We start from the raw sequence: 15,783 nt of genomic DNA, 5'->3' as shown, positions 1-15,783 counted from the left end.
ACCAGATGCCTATATGTTTGATAATGTCAAACTCCTTGGCATCTAGATGTCACGGGAATAGACAGATAATTTAACTACAATACTTCTTTTCTTCTGGCCATAACACTAAGCCTCCTGATGGGCAGTACAGTGGTGCTTTTATTCCTAGTCTGCACCCAGTAACTTCTGCTCGCTCACCCGGAGTCTTACAATAGAAAAAACAGTTCTAGGAAGCCAACGTGTGGAAGAGTGGTTACCTCACACTCAGGACCATCAGACACAGGGACATGGTGACTCTCCTTATAACTTCTATTTAATACAGCACTGTGATTCCTAGTAAAGTCAGTTATCTTGTGCATCTCCCCACACCACGTCTCTATGAGCACCTTGAGGGCCTTCATATAATTCATCTTGGTGATGAGATGAAATGAGAAAGAGGAAGAAAAAGGAAGAAAAGAAGGAAGGGAAGGAGGAAGGAAGGAAGGAAGGAAGGAAGGAAGGAAGGAAGGAAGGAAGGAAGGAAGGAAGGAAAAGAAGGAAGGAAGAAAGGAAAACGGATAACAGGCATAGAGATCTGTGAGAAAGATGGTAAAATACTCCCATTTGTAGACGGCATGATGTTGTGTCTATAAAATCTTAATGAATTATTAAAAAAATGATAGAGCTAATAATGAACGAGGCCGGCAAGGCTTCAGAACACAAGATTAAAACACAAAAAACCAAATGTATTTCTATGTATAACAACTTCAAATAACACTGACATCTTTACACACAGGCTGCACTAATAGATAGACAGACAGAAAGAAAATAAATAATAAATAAATAAATATAAATAAGATGCTGAAGAATTTAACAATAGAGGTTCAAGTCTTGAACAACAGAAATCCTAAAAGACTGATGAAAAACTTTAAAGAACAGCAGGTAAGTCTGATAAGAGAATTTGAATCTGGAGCCCATGTGTTTGAAGGACAGAAGTAACTCCACAAGTTGTCCTCTGACCTCCATACGTGCTGGCATTCCCATTTACACACATAGTCGTGCATGTGCACACTCTCATACACAGATTTTTTTGTGAAGAACACGAAGAAGATGTACCTAGTGACTGGATAGCGACTGGATATGCCTGTCAGGTTTCTTTACTGTGCCAAACTCCTATGATTAAAAGTTAAAGGAAGGCGGGACTATGGGGCTCATGCTCCATGAGCTATGGGGCTTCTGTCCATGGTTGGCTAGCTCCACGGCTTTTCGACCTAAGGTGAAGGAAAGCATCAAAGCATCATACGGAGGGTCACCTGGTAAAGCAAAGCTGCTCAGCTATGGCGGTCAGGAAGGGAAGAGGGGGAGAGAAAGGAAGTGAGTGAGTGTGTGTGCATTCGTGTGTGTGTGTGTGTGTGTGTGTGTGTGTACATACGTACAACTCTACAGTGAAAATGCCAGTAGCCCGTTTTTTTTTAATGGCAACAGATTTAAACAGTCATTTATCTAAAGAAGATACAACACTTGTAAACATGATGATGAAAACACCATCAATGTCATTAGCTGGACATGCTGGATAAAGCCAAAGAGACGCCACTGACCGTGACTGGGGTGGCTATGAGAGGGACAGTGACAAGTGCTGTTGGGTTAAGGAGAACCCTGGCCCTTGCGCACAGCTGATGGGAAGAGAGGTGGGACAGCCACTTCGGGAACACAGCAACAGTTCCTCAAAAAGTTAGCCATAAAGGCACCTGCCATATGGTGCAAAGTTGTGATCCTCACTGTATAGATGCAAGAGAAGGGACAACACGAGAACACACAAAAACTTGTTCATGGTTATTCGGAGAATCACTAATCATAACAGTCAAAAGAGAGAAGGGACCCAAATGAACACACCGATGAATGGATAAACAAAATGTATCATATCCATAAAGGAATGTTACTCAGACATTAAAAAATAATAATAAACTGACTTACTACAACTTGAAATTGTTATAAATATTGAACTTTGACAGCATTTGAGTGAAAGAAATTACAGGCAAATGGCTACATATGGGGGGTGGTTCTAGGATTTCGAGGATATATACAGACCAGAAGAGGCAAATAAAATCAGTACAAGAAGCATATTAGTTTGGACCAGGACTCAGAGAGGTAAATATATGGAGTGACTGTTCAGGGTACAAATTTCCTTATGAAGTGGCAAAGTGCCCTAGCATTAGACATGGCAGCTCCCCAACTCTGTCAACATATTATCAAGGCTAACTGAATTACACACTTTAAAAGGATAAACTTGTACTGTGTGTATCACATCTTGCTTACACATAATTTTCACATGCCTGCATACACTGCTGATAACACTGAGAGATGGAGAAATGGGTACCAAATTTGGGGGGACTTCATTGTTACGGTATTTTATTTTGACACAGTGTGTCTTGCCTTATAGCTCTGGCCGACCTAATACCCGCTATGTAATGCGCACTGACCTCTAAAACACAGTAATGCTCCTGCTTCAGCCTTCTGAGCGATAGGATTACTAGGCAAGCATCACCAGGTCCAGGTTCTAGGTCCTCGGCTGCACTGGCACCGTGGCAAGTGCTAGTCACCACACTAGGCTTGGCTATGCACAAAGAGAAGCCATCGAACCAGGAAGTGCTACCGAAATGAGCCAACCCCAAGCAGGCGTCTGCATGCTTTGTATTTTCTTCTCTTTACGTTCATTCTCAGCTTTTCAATACTAAGCAAATGTTTATAATACAGGAGCTATTTCAAGTGAAGATTTTTTTTTTTAATTGAAGGTGGGTCTGGGGAAGATGGCACATTGGTTAAGAGCACTTTCTGCTCTTACAAAGAATCCTAGTTCCATTCTTAGCAGCCACACCAGACAACTGACAGCCATCTGTAATTCCAGCTCCAGGGGATCTGATCCCTTTTTCTGGCCTCCAGTAGCTTGTATAAATACACACATGCACACACAAATGTTCACACACAAACAAACAACAAAATACATCTTTAAAATGAATAAATAAATGCAAATTGAAGGTGAACTGAAATGAAGAAATGGAAAGAAGCCTATTTGTGACTCCAGAGTCATCCGCTCACTCAGATTGAGGATCCTGTGGTTGTAGCACCAGTGGAAGTTGGGCCCACAATCTCCCTCACCCAGGCTACACCGCTGCACCCTAGGCTAGGGTGGGAGAGGGCATGCCCCTCCAGGCAAGAACACCACTATTCTTGCTCAGAGTTCAGCAGTTTCTGCCAGAAAGCCCTCTCTCGTTACTGCACGCTTTGATGGATTACAAGAGTGATAGCGTGGTGGTGTCTGTTCATTTTGCTCAGATTTATAGCAGCTTTCGAGGAAAGAGGATTTGCCTATCTCCTCACTGGCCCATGGACAGAAGTCCTGCCTCTTAATACAGACTTAAAATAACCATCCTGTTTCACGGGAGGCTTGTGGATAAAAAGCTACTCACTCTAGGCAAGAAGACAGAGCAGTTCATGCTTTCTGAAAGACAATGTGGAAACACATATCCCAAAGCCTTAAAGACATTCTAGCTCTTTACTCAATTATGACACTTCCAGCAACTTCTTCCAAGAGGAAAATGGTGGCTGCACTCAGGTGTTTGGCTATAAGAATGTGCCCGGCAGAGTTGAAAGCCGAATTCAAGCTTCAAGAGCAACCTGTTACCTCCTCACAATGGCATGGACCATCAACCAAGGACAACCTGGGAGGGAATATTGCATGACAGTGGAAACTCATGAAGCGGTAAGCTGAAAAATGAGTTTTAACACAATAGGAAAGGTAGCATTTAACTGTTGTGATATATATGCAGACATATACACATAGAACATATACGTAGTCATATACACTTAGAATAAATGACGATGACAGTGATGAAGTCAAGACTATGTGTAAAAGAAAAACATCCAGCTGGGATTAGGAATTGTTATGTCATGTTTTCAATAATGAATATATATTACCACAGCAATAAAAATTTTTTTAAAATTTTTTAAAAAGGTAAAATCATAGTAAGACAAGAAATGTTTATATCTATAACTTGAAATGAAACTATCATTATAATTATTTTTACTTTAGTTCCAAGCTTCCTACCTACCAAGACAAAAAAAAAAAAAAAAAAAAAAAAAAAAAAAGCAAAGGATCTGATAGATCTCCACTGTCTTAGCAGCTAGTATTCTGACACTAGATTCCAGGAAGGATTTATGCCATCTGCTCCTATGTTACCCGAACAGTCACCTTCTGTGGGCACAGCAATGGATCTCCCATAACCTCCACTTTGTTCTAATTCTTCTGGCAGTTGATGAAGATCTGGCTAGAAACCTTGCTAAGGAGCAAAGGACACACACTAGTCTTTCTGAACAGTAAACCCATCTCTGTTTTCTAACACAGTGAAATATGCCCAGCACGACACCTTGTTTTCAACATGACATCCATCTAGCAGCCTCCGACTCTTACACAATACTGTGACACTGGTATTTTTCTCTGTGAATAAGAATGCTCAGTCTGCCCCATCCATGGGACAGGTCATGAAGGGTAGTAATGTGATGTGCTCTGAGAACATGCCTTTCTGAGTAAAGCATCTGCGGAGAGTCCTCTGACAGGAGACTACGAATAAAATTAGGCCAGTGGTTATGGGCATTCACTCCAAGACTCCGTAGAAGTCACAAGGTCCTTTTTTTTTTTTTAAGATTTTTATTTATTATTTATACATTATTCTGCCGCATGTACATGCCAGGAGAGGGCACAGGATCTCACCATAGATGGCTGTGAGCCACCATGTGGTTGCTGGGAATTGAACTCAGGACCTTTGGTAGAACAGCCAGTGCTCACAAGGTCCTTAAGGGCTACAGTGCCCAGACCTGAAGAGGACCCAGAAAAATGAGTATCACCCTCACAAACCATAGATGCCAAAGCAACCGACAAACCACTTTCATCTGAGTCAGAGTGCCTGAAGGCTCAGGCGTGGTGGGATGGAGGAGTGAGGGGAGTCAAGTCTGTTGCTTTCTGTGGGCTTTGTCTAGAGCAGTGGCTCTCAATGTTCCTAGTGCTGGGCCCCTTTAGCTCCTCCTGCTATGGTGACCCCCAACCTTAAAACTATTTTATTGCTACTCTTAACTTCACAACTGTAATTTTGCTACTGTCATGAACTGTAATGTAAATATTGAATAAAGGTCACACACCATGGGTTGAGAATCGCTGGCCTAGAGGAACAGTCCAAATTAGAGTTCCCCTTTCAACTTAACCTTTAGCTTCACTCTGATCCTGTGGCTCCAAGTCCTAGGATGGCAGAACTTGGAGACTCCTCTGTCATATCCTCTCTACTCCAAGTACCCTCTTCTCCATAGGTCTCACACTTACCTCCAAGCCCCGCAATGAGCTGTGTCCTTACCAACAGCATGAACTTTCTTATATATCTGACCTCTAAAAGAACCTGCTGAATGACTCCTTGACACTCATCACATATATCGTGAGTTTTCACACAGGCCGAGCCATGACATGTCGCTGGCCAGCTCACTCAGCACTTCCCACGGTGCCTGGTACTTAAAACTGGCCAGGATGGTGAGGCGGGTCAAAACCCTGCTGGAAGAATCACATAAACCAAACCCAAGAGTGTTCTGAGGCAGCAAGGGGCCTGTTTTAAACGCTTCAAGAACTTTTTTGGTAAGAGACGGGCTAGATGGGTATTTTTTATTCTGCAAGAAGCAATGGATTTGTGCAGCATGAAATGAATTTAGGAGCAGAGGAGCACATATCATGAGAATAAATGCTCTTTCATAAAATGCTTGCCGTGGGCACTTGCACACTGTGTGTGTGTGTGTGTGTGTGTGTGTGTGTGTGTGTGTGTGTGTGCAAATGCATGTGTGCATATAAACAACCACGGGACCATGGATTTCTTTCAAATAGTTTGCAAGTCAAATAATGGGACAGCCCCTGAAAGACTTCATACAGCACCCAACCCCCTGATTGTCCTGCAGGGTATTCTGGCAAACACTGGAAAGTTGGATGAGAACTCTTAAGTTTCCTCCCCATTCCGTAAAAGCATCAGTTTAGACCACAGGCAACTCATTACCACTGAGGCATGCTGAGAGGAGAAAAACAGTCCCCTGGGGTGGATATGTACAGCCTGGAGTTTCATTTGGTCATTTATATTGGAATCCCAACCCCGTAAGGGGTAAAGCTATACATAATGTTTAGACTGGGCCTAGATGTATGCCAGGATCACCCGAGGAACATGGGAGACACACCCATGACTAGATCACAGAGAATATCACTGAGACACCAGGACCCAACACTTATGTGCTGCGTTAACGCCTCCCGAGTAAGGGTTGAGACCTGCTGAGATGTGTAAAGCGTGTAGAGTTTACATAGAGTGCAGGGAGAGGAGGAACAGCGCCAAGATTTTACACGAAGAGCATAAAAATAACAGGCTGAAAACATACAGTTGAGGCTTTGGATTTCTGCTCTAGATGGACAGAGCTGAAAGGGAGCATCATTCCTGTGCTTATGCCAAGTCAAAGGTCACACAAAGTTCAAATTCATAACTTCTTCAAATCCCCTGAACAACCGACAGAGAACTGACTAGCCCAATTTAAGAAGTATCACCTGCAGGCCAGTAAGGCACAAGCACCTGCTCACCGGGGCAAATGCACCTGCAAGCATCAAGAAACAGTCGGCAAAGGAATACCAAGGGAAGCGCTGAAGAGGATGGAGACAGACCACTCTGAGGCACAAACCCAAAGGAGACCTCAGGTCCACAAGGCTAACGTTGAGACAAGGTTAACCCTAAACATAAGGCACCCATAGAGGACTATGAAGTGTTGTGCATGGAAATGCGTCAGACCGTATCCAACCGTGGGCTAGACTTCCTAAGTCCTCACACTGAACACAAAGCAGCAATAGGAAGGCTCCCCGTGTCCAGCAGGGCACTTTATCTTCTTCTCTAATGTCCTATCAAAATGTCCAGTTCTCAACAAAAACAACAAAATGCAGGGTATATGAACAGGAAAGAAAAAAAAAAAAACCTGCAGTGAAAACCATAAAACAATAAGTACAAGTGAAACAGATGTCATAAAAACATTGAAGATATCAGGGAGAGAATTAAAAACAATCATATTTATTTCTAAAATACTCTAGTGGAATGAGCAGACAAGATCATTTATTCATTTGGGGGAAAATAGGTTATTTTAACATAGAACAAACAAACAAAAAGACTTCAATGTAAACACTCTATAGGCCAAACTCACAAGTGAAAATGCTCTTGTTGGTTCACACAGCCAAGTTTAAAAAAACAAAAACAAAACCAAAAACTTGAAAGGAGGTAAATACCGAAAATTACCGAAACTAAAGCAGAACAGTAAGCAATGAACAAAGAAAACAGACCATAGTGCCCAAGATGAAAAGCTATGCCAAAAACTGTAAGCTAAATATAACTGAAATTTCAGGAGGTGAAGAAATAGACAGAGAATAAAGAAAAACAAAAACAAAAACAGCTGCTATGAATGAAAGCTACAAACCAACAAATTCAAGAAGTTTAAGAAAGTCCGCATAGGTAACTAGCAAAGGTATACTTACGTACAACAAGATTGAGAACCCCCTTACCCCAGTCAAAAACCTGAAAGCCACACCCATTTCACACCTTATTCAAAACTTAACTCAAGCTTAATCATAGACCTAAATGAAAACACAGATGTATGAAATTTATAAAACAAAACACCTTAAGTTCTTAGTAAATAATTTACTACGTTCTTAGTAAAAATTTTCCTATCAAATAAGAATGGTTCTTTAAAATACTGAAAAGGTTGCAATCGTCTAAATCATCAAAGTTTACTTTTCTCACTGTTCAAATAATGAGCCCTGAGCATAAACGAGCACATTTGTAATGTAGCCATACTTCCTCTTTCTCTACCACCCAAACTAAACAATTCTGGAGCAAAATGATGAAAGAAATGGGCCTGATTTCCCTTTGCTCATATTTCTTCACTCATTTCTCATCACCTGGTACTATGTTTTGCAAGTCACTGTAGGGACAAGGTATAACAAAGAGAGAAAAAAAGAAATTCTGTTTAGAAAAAAAAAGGGGGGGGTAGGGATAGAGGTTGCAGAGATGAGTCAGTGAGGAAAATGCTTGCCGCTCAAACATGAGGGCCTGAGTTCAATTCCAAGAACCCACAGAAAACTGCCCGCTGCAGTGCACACTTGCAATCCCAGTGTTGGGGAGGTAGAGAGGCAGATCCCTAGGGCCTACTGCCTAGCCAAATGGGCAAGGCCCAGGCCAGCAAGGGGCCCTGTCAAACAAACAAGATGGAACTGTGTCTCACAAGTAGTGTGGTTCCTGAGGCTGTCCTATGATAGGCAGGCACGCACACACATACACACACACACACACACACACACACACACACACACGGTCTACACACATGCATAAAAACACATATACACATTAAAAGAAAAAGAAAATGCTCCAAGTACTTTGATGTTTAGCCCACCTAAACTTTGTCCTTTTTTGCTAGACTTACTCAGACCACTGTTCTCTGCAGCAATAAGAGAGAAAACGTTGTGAGCAGGTGTTCCAGTTACACTCAACCTGATTGACTCCCTTCCATTACCTCACTGCTCAGCATTTATGTGATCGAAAATATGCCTCCTTCCCGGGGACTGTAAGCTCCATGAGAACGACTTTCTCATTTCTAAGGATTCTGGACTTCCCATACTCTAAACAGCGTGTTGCACACAGTAGGTGCTTAGGGATCCTTTATGGAACAAGTACTGGCTTGAATCATTATCGCTTCCCTCTACTTCTGCAAGGGTGATCCTGACAAAAATAGCTAAATGAGCTGGCCCTCCCCACCTACTTTCTCCTGGATTAGGGAGCACTCATTCTTACAGCCTCCGGACTAACTAGATACTAAGGAGAGAGGATTATGGGAAGTTGCATGCCAGGTTCTGCAACTGAACACCAAATGTCCACTGATGGCCACCATATCCAGTAGGGGCAATGGGCATCAGTCTCCCAGCACTAGTGAAAACGGACAAAAAAAAAAAACAAAAACCTCAAAGCCGTACCATCACTAATGGTCAGCCACTGAGTTAGTATCAGGAAGCCTCCTGATCTCCCACCAGCTACAGGCTCACCAAGTCCTGGCCTGTTAGTTTGAAGGCAGGTAACAATGCTGAAACGGAGCCATGGCTCTGAGCGAGGGAGTGCTCTCAGGAGGACTGAGGAGGCCCTGGGCTAGGGTGGATCGCTCGGGGAAGACCACAGTCATCTGTGAGATTTCAACTACACACAGCCCCTCCTGGAACTCCTCCAGCAGACTGAGCCATTACCACTCACCAAATGACAATGATACATAGAAAACTGTCACTCATTCTAAGGGGCATGTGGAGAGAGAGCTTAAAGAGCCTTTTCTGGGTTTCCCGTGTGAATTGTCTGACAAATGGGATCATGACTCTTAATGACACCACAGTGGGGTCCAACACGCCTGCTCTGCCACATTCAACACCTTTCCTCTCCTCCTGCCATGCCATATACTTTTCTAATGAACTCTGGATTTGCAGGAGGCACGACTGAGTGCCCAGCCTTGCCTTGGTCCTTGCTTGCAGACTTCTGATTGTGTTGGACACAGAGCTCAGGGAGTGCCAGCCCCAGCTCCAGCCCCAGCCCCAGCTCAGAAGACTATCTGGCAAGGGCAACCACAGCCTCAGTTCTGCTGCTGAAGACTGGTCTATGGGTAGGCTGCCCATTCTAGCCGATAGCACATGGCCGATGCCAAGAACTGTAAGGAAGTTTTCATTTTCTTACCTAAAGGAAGACTGAGACGTACGCCCTGCCCTTTCTTCTGTGGATGCTATAATGTCAAGGAAGGCAATCGGATCCCTGGTCCCTGTGGAGGTCAGGAAAAACTTAAAGAAATATCTAGAAGGCAACCTAGACCTGTAAACTGCCCAGCCCTCTCCCCGAGACATCCTGGGAAAAGGTAATGTGACCCAACTAAGGCTACATGCATTGACCAAATGTGAAATGATTGAATGAATTAAGCAGTTAATGAAAGCTGGCAACACAAGCCTCAGCCCTGACAGGCTGGCACCTAGGCTGCCCACACTCTGAGCAAGGCCTCCTTGAGGTGTCCTCAAGGAAAAGCAGACACGATGCAACACATTTTTGTCACCCAGAACGGAAACGACTTCTTGAGAGCTGGCTTCCAAATCGCCTGTGCTTGAGTGAGACAGCCTCCTCTATCCCAGTAGCCGAGCTAACCCTCCATGGCGATCATGGTGGCACCTGGGTAATACAGGCCTACTCCTGTTATGGAAACCCACTCCCTGTCTGCTAAGATGACACAGGCGATTCCAGTGCACCAGGAAGGTCTGCCGAAGGATAGAATAGTGGAAGAGATCTCCGTATCTCTCTCTTTCCCTCCCTCCCTCCCTTCTCCTTTACTCCCTTTATTTCCTTCAAAGCTAGGCCTGAAGATAAGGCGCCAGCTCTACTGACCGTTGCATACAAAAGTCCGCGTCAGTCTGGTGAGGAAGGAACTAGGATGCCCCTGAGGGGAAGCTTGTCCTGGGAGCTCGTAGGAGTGACAAGATGTAGCTACACTGGAAGCTGCCGCCCTCAGACTTTTCCATTGGAGGACCCAGCCAATTCCTACTTTGCATAAGGCAACTTTCAAGTCACGGAACCCTAACCCTAAGAAGAGAATTCTGACAGTTCATAATGGCAAGAACAGGCTAATTGCACCCTTCTACAAGAGGGACTCGTGCACTGACCCTCTTGATCTTAGCAGCTAGGAACAGCCCCCACCCCACCCCCTCGCCATCTCCTTTCAACTTATGGTACCTACAACCCTCAGTCACACAGGCACTGTCAATGTCCACCTCAGTCTTCTAAGATGTGAGAACCTCTTGGAGACAAGAAGTTAAGACCTGGGCGATAAACATGGAGAAAACCCCTCAAGCATCATGCTAGGTACCCCATGGGCATCAAATAACTTGAGGCCCTATGACGATTCTAACACCCATCTTTGAGAAAACAGGCTCAGAGAAGTTAAGGAGCTTTGCTCAAGGTCACAGAGCTGGAAAGTGAACTGAAATTTAGACATCACTCTGAACTACTCTTCCCACTTCATCATTTCAATCGGTCAGCACCCCTTCACCCCACAACACCCTAGGGCACACAGACCGGCGCAGACTTACTACGTACGCCCCCTTGGAGTGAGGGCAGCCCCGCCGAGCCAGCTTTCCCGAAGCCTAGGTAACTAACCGAAGCGTTGATTAGCGATCGAACAGCTAAAGTGAAGCGCCAGGCAGGGGAGGCGGCGGCCCCCGCAGGCCGGGCTAAAGCGCCGCAGAGGGAAGGGCGGGAGCCGGCTCGCACTTGGCGGTACGGGAAGGGGCCCTAGCCTCAGCCGTGGCCTCCAGCCGCGGAGTCACCGGGGAGAGCCGCTCGGCTCCCGCCCGTCCAGATGTGGGCAGCTGCGCTCCCCCGCGGCTCGGAGAGTCCCGGGCTCGGCCGGGCGTTTCGCAGTGCCCGCCGCAGCCGCGCGCCCCTCCCAGCCCCCTGCGCTGCGGACCCCGCGCGCGGCCGCCCCGCACGGCCCGCCCGCCCGCCCGGCTCACCTGCGCGGTCGCGGCCGGCGGACTCCCCGCGCCTCGCTTGCCTTCCGGCCGGGGCTCCCGGCGCCCGCCCGGGGCTGGCTTTGGCTGTGGCCGCGCGGGGCGGGGCGCGGCTCCTCTCCGCCCCGAGCCACCTGGGGCGCCCGGGGAGAGGCGGGCCGACAGGTGAGCGCCGCACGCGGGGGAGCGGCGCGGGTCCCCCGCTTGGGGACACCGCCCGGGTCCTGCGGCCGGTGGCAAGAAGCCGAGCGAACGCGAATAGGTCCCTCTCTGCACCCGAGCGGAGGAGCTGTCCCCAACGAGCTTGGCCGGCTGCGGGAAGAGCGCAGACCCCGCGTGGAGCAGCCAGAGGGACACTGCAGCCCTCACAGAGCGGGGCGCAAGAGTCCCTCGGGGTGAAAACGGGGAAGCCAGGAGCGCAACTTAGTTCAGAAACAGAACTCAGGCCTTTTAGACCATTCGGTCCTACCCCTTCCACGCCTCTAACGCCTCTCAAACCATGTCTGCCCCTCTTTTAAAAGAATATATTATGCTGTTTAAGTGAGATAATTCCCGGTTGCGGCGTCCTCCCCAACTCTGGAGTTTAAGTCCAGCATTGCTTCTCTGCAGTTGAATCTCCAAAGCCTTGTACAAATCCAGGGCAGCCCAGGGCTCTGTGGGGAGCAGAAGATATGGTCCCAGGCCAGGGGGCTCCAGTGCTGTTCTGTGATATCATTTGAAAACAAGTTCCCTGGCCTTTAGGTCACTCTTTTCTCTTTATCACTTTCCTTCCTGACACTTCCAACCAAGCAGCTGGTGTGGAGGAGGCCTACACTGTCAGGACCCCTGTGAAGGGGTCAGGCAAATCTCTGACTTAGGAAGAGGGCACACACTCTCCCCAGCGTTTGGATAATATCTGGCCTAGGAGGTGGCAGAGTTGAGTCTGAGACCCGGGCATATCCATCTCCAAAGAGAGCAGAGCGACCTGGAGCCCTGAGGTGCTTAGCTGGAGACAGGTCTCCCATAGAAACTAGGCAGGGATGTGGCCACTACAGAGAATTCCACCCCTGGGCTCTGCGGGACAAGGGACATCTAAGCCGCTGGTACTAATGGAGGTCCCGGACAGATTCTAAAAGAGTAGAGCATTTTTTAAAGTTTCCCATGTAACAGATGATCTGAACACACATGTGAGGCGTATGAGCTGCAGCTGGTCCCACACAGGGTTTCGTTGATGGACTCACAGAGAAAACTCATCCGACTCTGCCATGGGAAGAGCTGTTCAGCTTCCAAGATGCACAGAGCCCATCCTGGCTCCAACTATTTCAGGCCCCTGCCATGACTGCACACTAAACCTCCGAGGCAAAAGCTGAAGGCACTGCGCCAGGGTGATGTCAGGGATGAATGGACTGCCCATCCCTCCCCCTAACTATGGCCCCAACACTGCCAAGGCCTGGGCCCCTCTTTCTCGCACACCTGGATCCTACGCTAGGGCGTGTTTAAGATCTGGTGCTCCCAGGCCAGCCTGGCCACACTAGACAGGCCATCCGGGAAAAAAGTTACAGGGGATGCCGCGCCCAGGTGTGCCTAACTACGCTGCGACTCCCCCGTGGCAGGTACGGAGGCTGCTGTCCCAGGGTGAGGCAGTGACAGGGCCTCCCTGTGGGCCAGCCAGCAGGTGGGGCCGACCAAAGAAGCCGCTCCAGGTCCCACCCAGGAGAAGCCGGCCCAACCCTCTGTATATTTTGGTTTCAGTCAGTGGAGCGTGTGATTTAAGATCCTCTGTTGTGTGTGTGATCATGGATGGGCCGGCCTTGTGAGTGATGCCACCTGAGGGCTGAAAACCTTCCAGAAAACACAAGTTCTACTCCAGAGCCCTGCCCTGCCCTCTCCCCTTCCGCTTCCTCTCCCAACCTGCAACAAGTTTCTTTTATGTTTGGTTAGGGCTACACACAGACACAGACACACACACACACACACACACACACACACACTAGTTTCTTTATGAAACATGATCATATTCACCCAAATCCCCCAAATTCTCCCCAATTCAGCCCAATAGTTTCGTCTTTTCTTTTCCTTTTTATCTTTTTTTCTTGTGATAACTCACAAGTCCAATTAGTATTGTCCATATGAGTATGGGTGAGGGGTTAGTCACTGGAACATGGGAAATATACGAGTGTGGTTTTTTTTAAGATTTATTTATTTTATTATGTATACAGTGTTCTGTCTGCATATTCACCTGAATGCCAGAAGAGGGCACCAGATCTCATTGTAGATGGTTGTGAGCCACCACGTGGTTGCTGGGAATTGAACTCAGGACCTCTGGAAGAGCAAGCAGTACTCTTAACCTCTGAGCCATCTCTCCAGCCCCATACCCCACACATTTTAAAAGAAAAGAATAATTCTTCCTCTCCAGCTGCTATCAACTGCAGAGAAAGCTTCTCAGTAAGGAATGGGTGGGGAGAGCACTCCCCCCCCCCATTTTGTCTGGCTTAAACTTCCGTAGGTTTGTGCAGGTAACCTCAACTGGTCAGAGTTCATGAGTGCAGCGGCTATGTCAAGGCCGGAAATCTGCACTTCTCAGCACTCTTCCCCACCATCTGCTCTTACATTCTGTCTACTAATCCCAGAGCCTGGCAAGGGGTAATTGGGGAAGATGTCCCACTTGGGCTCAGACGCGTATTCTGAGCACTTAGATCAGTTAAGCATGTTTCTTTTTAATTATTTTAATTTTATTTATTTATGTATTCTATGTATGAGTGCTCTGTCTGCATGCATGCCCAGAGAGGATATCGGATCCCATGGTAGATGTTTGTGAGCTACCACGTGGGTGCTGGGAATTGAACTCGGGTCCTCTAGAAGAGCAGCTGGTGTACTTATCTGCTGAGCTGCTAAGCCGCTGAGCCATCTCTTGCCCACATTTCTTGATAGGATATTTCTTCTGCTTAGAAAATACAAAGCCCCAAAACTTGACAAGATTTCCTCTGGAAACGCCCAGCAGAAAAGTGGCTTGTGAAATCTGGAGGTCTGGTGCTGCTGGGAGGGTGGGTGAAATAAAGCCTGGGAATGTTTGTGCAGTCTGTTTGCATAAGGCTTGGTAAACAGGGTCCCAGCAGCATGGCATTGCCTTGCCTCTGGCTGCCAGTGCGGAGAGCCCACTCGTGTCTACTAGATAGTAAAGATCTGGAGTGAAGGACGAAGCCACTGAAGGATTTCTAAAGATTCTAGGAGTAACCAGGCAATTTTTGCATATTGTTCTATTGGCTATTATTCCTTCTGATGCCTGGGAAAATTATGTTTGAACTTCGCCTTTTTCTCAATGTCCAGTTCTCTGATGGAATAACAAAAGAGAAACTGAGGCTGGGGAGTGGCTCAGTCTGTAAAGCGTTTGCTGCATCAGCTTGAGGACTTGAATTCAGTGGCCCCAGCACCCAGGTAAAAGCCACGCATGGTATCATGGGTCTGTGACCACAGGGCTGGGGTAGGTGATTAGGGGGACAGAAACAAAAAGAATTCCAGCCTTAATCCCTGAGCTCCAGGTGCAGTGAGACACTATCTCAAAATAAAAAATAAGGTGGTTAGTAACTGAAGAATACACGCAACAGGGACTGTTGGGCTCTGTCCACAGCACACATGTGTGTGAGCACACACCTACACTGCACACAAAGAAAAACAATGAAGCGTGGATAAAAAGAGAAAATGTCTAAAAGGGACAGAATCTTTTAACAATGAGCTCCAGGATACAACTTTTTAATTTTGTATACATTAATATTTTCTGTGTGCTTTTTATTTGTTTGGTTTGGTTTGGTTTGGTTTAAGGCAAAGTCCCTCTGCATAGCTACCCTGGGACTCTCTATCTAGACCAGGCTGGCCTAGAACTCACAGAGATACACTGGCCTCTGCCTCCCCTGTGCTGGTATTAAAGGTGTGCACCAACCACACTCTCCTCTTGCTACTTTATTATTATTATTATTATTATTATTGAGACTATGTGTGTAGAATTCTGGGCACCGAGAAGCCACTTGGTTAATTATAGTTAACATGGGAGTAGTATAGAGAAATAGCCAGAAGGATTCAGATCAGAAGGAGCCAAGGATCTAGTATTTAGATTCCATGGTTCTGGATTGGAGTTTAATGAGAAGTTGGGGGTGTAAAATAGAATGATAACTAACCCTAGGAGAGTGGCTGCTTTGTGCCAGGCACTGCTCTAAATGCTT

The 15,783-nt window shown here is 46.6% G+C and overlaps 1 protein-coding gene across 10 annotated transcripts in view; it reads right to left on the bottom strand.

The window, feature by feature from the left end:
* Window positions 1-11,704, bottom strand: part of Lypd6b (LY6/PLAUR domain containing 6B) — a 161,150-nt gene extending 149,446 nt beyond the window's left edge. For 7 of the 10 annotated variants that reach the window (XM_060390137.1, XM_060390138.1, XM_060390135.1 and 4 more), the window contains exons 1-2: window positions 11,591-11,704; window positions 9,774-9,855 (exon numbers count right to left, since the gene is read on the bottom strand). The gene's annotated coding sequence lies outside the window, so the exon portion shown is untranslated. Of the gene's footprint in view, window positions 1-9,773; window positions 9,856-11,167; window positions 11,503-11,590 lie in introns of those variants that run through there. The other 3 variants (XM_060390140.1, XM_060390143.1, XM_060390144.1) reach the window with 3 other exon arrangements.
* Between the last annotated feature and the right edge of the window lie 4,079 nt (window positions 11,705-15,783).

This window comes from Meriones unguiculatus, chromosome 8 (assembly GCF_030254825.1).
Source record: "Meriones unguiculatus strain TT.TT164.6M chromosome 8, Bangor_MerUng_6.1, whole genome shotgun sequence".
NCBI classification, from domain to species: Eukaryota; Metazoa; Chordata; class Mammalia; order Rodentia; family Muridae; genus Meriones; species Meriones unguiculatus.
Note: the sequence above shows the minus strand (reverse complement) of the source record. Positions and strands in the feature narration are given on the sequence as shown.